The sequence below is a fragment of the Entelurus aequoreus genome, linkage group LG26, assembly GCF_033978785.1.
Source record: "Entelurus aequoreus isolate RoL-2023_Sb linkage group LG26, RoL_Eaeq_v1.1, whole genome shotgun sequence".
Taxonomy (NCBI): Eukaryota; Metazoa; Chordata; class Actinopteri; order Syngnathiformes; family Syngnathidae; genus Entelurus; species Entelurus aequoreus.
This window is the reverse complement of record NC_084756.1, coordinates 16780041-16786040: the sequence shown is the minus strand read 5'-3', so window position 1 is coordinate 16786040 and position 6000 is coordinate 16780041.

Below are 6000 nucleotides of genomic sequence, written 5' to 3'. Positions count from 1 at the left end.
GCTGGAGCCATGCGTACAATGCACTTCCTCATATGACATCTCTTTTAATTGAAGAGGTTTTATTGCCGTGTAGACATACATACCTATACACAGTTGACATAGGGCTTTTTTAAAAAATTGATATGTTTTATGGATTTTCATGATTACATTGATTGATTGATTGATTGATTGAGACTTTTATTAGTAGGTTGCACAGTGAAGTACATATTCCGTACAATTGACCACTAAATGGTAACACCCGAATAAGTTTTTCAACTTGTTTAAGTCGGGGTCCACTTAAATTGATTCATGATACAGATAAATACTATCATATATACTATCATCATAATACAGTCATCACACAAGATAATCACAATGAATTATTTACATTATTTACAATCAGGGGTGTGGAGGGGCGGGGTTAGGATATGGACATCAAGTAGTGGACATAGAGAGAGAGAGAGAGAGAGAGAGAGAGAGAGAGAGAGAGAGAGAGAGAGAGAGAGAGAGAGAGAGAGAGAGAGAGATCAGAAGGCATAAGAAAAAGTATCTGCATTTGATTGTTTACATTTGATTGTTAGCAATACGGGGAGGGTGTTAGTTAAGGGTTGTAGCTGCCTGGAGGTGAACTTTTATTGCGGTTTTGAAGGAGGATAGAGATGCCCTTTCTTTTATACCTGTTGGGAGCGCATTCCACATTGATGTGGCATAGAAAGAGAATGAGTTAAGACCTTTGTTAGTTCGGAATCTGGGTTTAACGTGGTTAGTGGAGCTCCCCCTGGTGTTGTGGTTATGGCGGTCATTTACGTTAAGGAAGTAGTTTGACATGTACTTCGGTATCAGGGAGGTGTAGTGGATTTTATAGACTAGGCTCAGTGCTAGTTGTTTAACTCTGTCCTCCACCTTGAGCCAGCCCACTTTAGAGAAGTGGGTAGGAGTGAGGTGGGATCTGGGGTGGAGGTCTAGAAGTAACCTGACTAGCTTGTTCTGAGATGTTTGGAGTTTAGATTTGAGGGTTTTGGAGGTGCTAGGGTACCAGGAGGTGCATGCATAATCGAAAAAGGGTTGAACGAGAGTTCCCGCCAGAATCCTCATGGTGCTTTTGTTGACCAGAGAGGAGATTCTGTAGAGAAATCTCGTTTGTTGGTTAACCTTTTTGATTACCTTGGTTGCCATTTTATCACAGGAAAGGTTAGCCTCTAGAATGGAACCTAGGTAGGTGACCTCATCTTTCCTGGTGATAACAATGTCACCCACTTTTACGGTGAAGTCATTGACTTTCTTGAGGTTGATGTGGGACCCAAGTGTATGGATAGCTTGTTGTCAGACAAACATATAAGCAAATCAACTGTCAATTATGTATTGTAAAAAACAAAAATCAACTACAAAATATATAAATAATAAATGTATTCGTTATTCGTTTACTTTATTAGTCCCCGAGCGGAAAACAGGTTCAATATGATGTCAGTCCACCTTTTGCAGCTATTACAGCTTCAACTCTTCTGGGAAGGCTGTCCACAAGGTTACGGAGTGTGTTTATAGGAATTTCCGACCATTCTTCCAAAAGCCCATTGGTGAAGTCACACACTGATGTTGGTCGAGAAGGCCTGGCTCTCAGTCTCTGTTCTAATTCATCCCAAAGGTGTTCTATCGGGTTCAGGTCAGGACTCTGTGCAGGCCAGTCAGGTTCATCCACACCAGACTTTGTCATCCTTGTCTTTATGGACCTTGCTTTGTGCACTGGTGCACAGTCATGTTGGAAGAGGAAGGGGCCCACTCCAAACTGTTCCCACAAGGTTGGGAGCATGGAATTGTCCAAAATGTTTTGGTATCCTGGAGCATTCAAAGTTCCTCTCACTGGAACTAAGAGGCCAAGCCCAACTCCTGAAAAACAACCCCACACTATAATTCCTCCTCCACCAAATTTCACACTCGGCACAATGAAGTCCAAAATGTAGCGTTCTGCTGGCAACCTCCAAACCCAGACTCGTCCATCAGATTGCCAGATGGAAAAGCGTGATTCATCACTCCAGAGAAGGCGTCGCCACTGCTCTAGAGTCCAGTGGTGACGTGCTTTCCACCACTGCATCCCACGCTTTGCATTGGACTTGGTGATGTATGGCTTAGATGCAGCTGCTCGTCCATGGAAACCCATTCCATGAAGCTCTCTGCGTACTGTACGTGGGCTAATTGAAAAGTCACATGAAGTTTGGAGCTCTGTAGCAACTGACTGTGCAGAAAGTCGGCGACCTCTTTGCACTATGCGCTTCAGCATCCGCTGACCACTCTCTGTCAGTTTACGTGGCCTACCACTTAGTGGCTGAGTTGCTGTTGTTCCCAAACTCTTCCATTTTCCTATAATAAAGCCGACAGTTGACTTTGTAATATTTAGGAGTGAGGACATTTCTAGACTGGATTTGTTGCACAGGTGGCATCCTATGACAGTTCCACGCTGGAAATCACTGAGCTACTGAGAGCGGCCCATTCTTTCACTAATGTTTGTAGAAACACTCTCCATGCCTAAGTGCTTGATTTTATACACCTGTGGCCGAGCCAAGCATGCTTTGTTATAAGTTTATAAGCCGGAGTATGTCTAAAATTATATGTGGACGTATTATAATGGTTTATTTTGTCAGGAAAAATAACACCAGAACGATCGCAATGCACGCGAGTTCAGAAACCCTAGCTCAGAGCAGGGATGACCACGCCCCGCGCTCCCCGGAGCTCATTTGATTGGTCGTTGCAAAGTCTCTCGCTTGTGTCTTGATTACGCCACCATAGGTGGCTGAAGGAAACACAACTGTACTTTTACTAATAGATTACATGCATAACTTGCAAAAACTTGCAAAATGGCCAAAACCTGTAGTTTTTCTTTTTAGTTATGGTCATTTATTTTGTGTGCGCACTCACTGGTTATTTAGAGCATTTTTTTTTCAAGAGTAATTTTCTCCCCACCCCAACCATATATCAAACAAATCAAACAATATCAAAAGGTCAATATTTTCAGTGCACAGCCACTTGGATAAATAAATACACAATAGCTCTAGCGGATAAGTACACAATATACAATAAACATATTTTAAATGGTAATCCTGCTAGTAATCCCAATAGTGTCATCTTTATAACATATTTTTCTGTAACTGTCCAGGATTTGTTTTCTTTTTGTATCCCCATTACAGAAACCTGATTGAATTATAATAGCCGATTCATGTACCCATTGGGTGTTATTGTATGCTATATAAACCAAACCAGTGGTTTTCAGGGAGTGGCCCTAAATCATAACATACAGCAGAAAAATACATGCAGGCATGGTCATATAGCTTTTGTCAAACTTACCCTGAAGGCGGTCTGACATCCAGTGTTTGGATAAGTTCTAAGCTTCCTCCAAGTTAGCTGGGAGGATGTTTCAAAGTCTTTCAACCATTTGTGTACCTCATCTTCTGAGATAATTCTTCATTTAATTTGGGCCCTAAATTTACCCTCTCCACTCTCCTCATATGTGCATACCATGTGGTCGTAGCCATCAGGTAGCAGTTTCTGAAAAAAAAAGAAAGAAATCTTAGTGAATGTCTAACGCTAAATGACCAATATTGTTTAAGCACCGTTTACAACACATATCACCTGCCTGTCGAACAAACTTCAATCATCACTGTTCCTAGTAGTTTCTGAAGGAAAACAGCATTACAGATTCTGAAGAAGAACCCACCTTTTCACAACAAAGGGCCACATAGCGGCAATCCAAAACGTTGAAAGAGCCATATTGGACCAACAATACAAATAACAAATCTGTCTGGAGCCGCAAAAAATGAAAAGCCGTATATAAGTCTTATAATGAAGACAACACATGATGTGTCTATATTCGCTATAATAGCCTACTATTAAAATGACTATGTGTCGCAGGCTGAAGCAAATCTTCGTTGACAGAAATGTTGAATTGTAAGAATTTGTTGAAAGGACTAGTTGGTACAATCCCTGGGGACTCTGCATGGCAGGGGCGTCCTCCTCCCTGAGCCAGGCTTGCACCTGACCGTAATATTTATTCCACACATTTTTACATTAGAAACCATTAGTAAATCAGAGGCTACTCAGAAGGTGAGATAACTCCTGGAAATTACTGGCTTTTAATGGCCAAAAGTATAGATGTAAAGGAAACGGCAGGCTGTCTTCTTTTAATAGATTTATTTCAATCTTTGGCAAGCTAGGTAACGTTTGCTGTGGTCTGGAACAACATGGCACACTAACAACTATCAGAAATGCAGCCAATATTACATACAGATAATGTGTCATGAGACATGCAAGTATAAATGATATACAAAGAGGATAAGAACAAAGGATATTAAATGAGCTCAAATATACCTACAAATGAGGCATAATGATGCAATATGTACATACAGCTAGCATAAATAGCATGTTAGCATTGATTAGCTTGCAGTCATGCACTGACCAAATATGCCTGATTAGCACTCCAACAAGTCAATAAAATCAACAAAGCGCACCTTTGTGCATTCCTGCACAGCATAAAACGTTTGGTGGACAAAATGAGACAAAGAAGGAGTGGAAGATTTTACATGTAAACAAACTGTTGAGTCACAGTCCACACTATGGTGAGTTCAATAACAGCCGAAATTAGTAGGACGTAACGATGTTCACCAAATAGTCTCATCAGTGAAGCATACACACAAACATATTAAACAGTGGGCTTTCTAACAATTGGGAAGGTTTGTGTCATGTTTGTCCTCAAACAATAAACATTTTAAAATAAAAAATTATTTTCCCCATCTTTTTCCATTTCCAATCTTTTATTAAAAATGGTCCGGGAGCCACTAGGGCGGCACTAAAGAGCCGCATGCGGCCCGAGAGCCGCGGACTAGAGCATGCAGATGGCAATCACAATTTCATCCCATTTAGTATTCATATCATGGAAAACAAGTCTAACTTACCCCTAAACGTGGATGTTCCTGCTTCCTGGCTTCTGGTGAGTGTACATGTGGCATGATGACGACTGGCGAGTGTCAACTTTTCATCATATCTTTACCTTAAGTGTGCCTTCTTCATTCAGCAGGTGTCATAGTGAACGAGTCAGCGATTAATTTTCCCTCAGCGACCGATGGGGGCAAAAGTGGCGCACTTGCATGAGAAATCAGCGATAGTCGCCAAGAGAAGAAGAAGAGACTTTGCAGCGACCAATCAAATGAGCTCCGGGGAGCGCAGGGGGCGTGGTCATCCCCGCTCTGCGCTTGGGTTTCTAAACACGCGACCGGCACACATCCTTAGTAGCAAACATGGCGGCTGTCGTTGAGTTGGCCATAGCCTTTTTGTACACGGACGACTCTTAACAAGTCCATCCTGGAGCGCCTCCTGCTGGTACAAGTCAGAGACAACACATTTCAAATGATCAAGAAACGAACCAAACATGGTTTTATATGGTCAAATACACGAATAATGATTTATTCGACAAAATTAGCAGCAACTGTCAAAACTATACAGAGGAATGAAAAACAGGAAACAGACTTTTAAAGACTCATTTTAATAGTATAAACATGTTAGCTAACTTTGACAGTACCAAACAATACTTCAGACATTTTAATTAACTGTTTAAAGAACAGTAATAAGAACTAGATGAGGCAACTCCTGAAGGAATTGCGTGTAAATGCTCCAATGCTGAAGTTGAACTGAAGTCCTGGAATTTTTTTTTATATAATTGTTGAAGTCGAGCACAGAACAGGCTGAATATTTTGAAGTTGGAACAGTTTGAATCAGATGAAAAATGTGGGAGTTGTGGAACTTTGAAGAATGTCCCATTGATTTCAATGGGAATTTCCCCCCGAATTGGGAATTTGGGGTAACTGTTTTGAAAATGGTAAAAAAAACAAAAAAAACTTGAATGGTCTGAATGAGTGAATGGTTGGTGTTGGAATTTTTCAAATCGGTCGAGAAATGTTGAATTGACAACTGGTATTACGGAATTCCTGGAAAACCGGGAATTTTTCCAGTTCAAAAAACAACTTCGTTTTTTTGTCC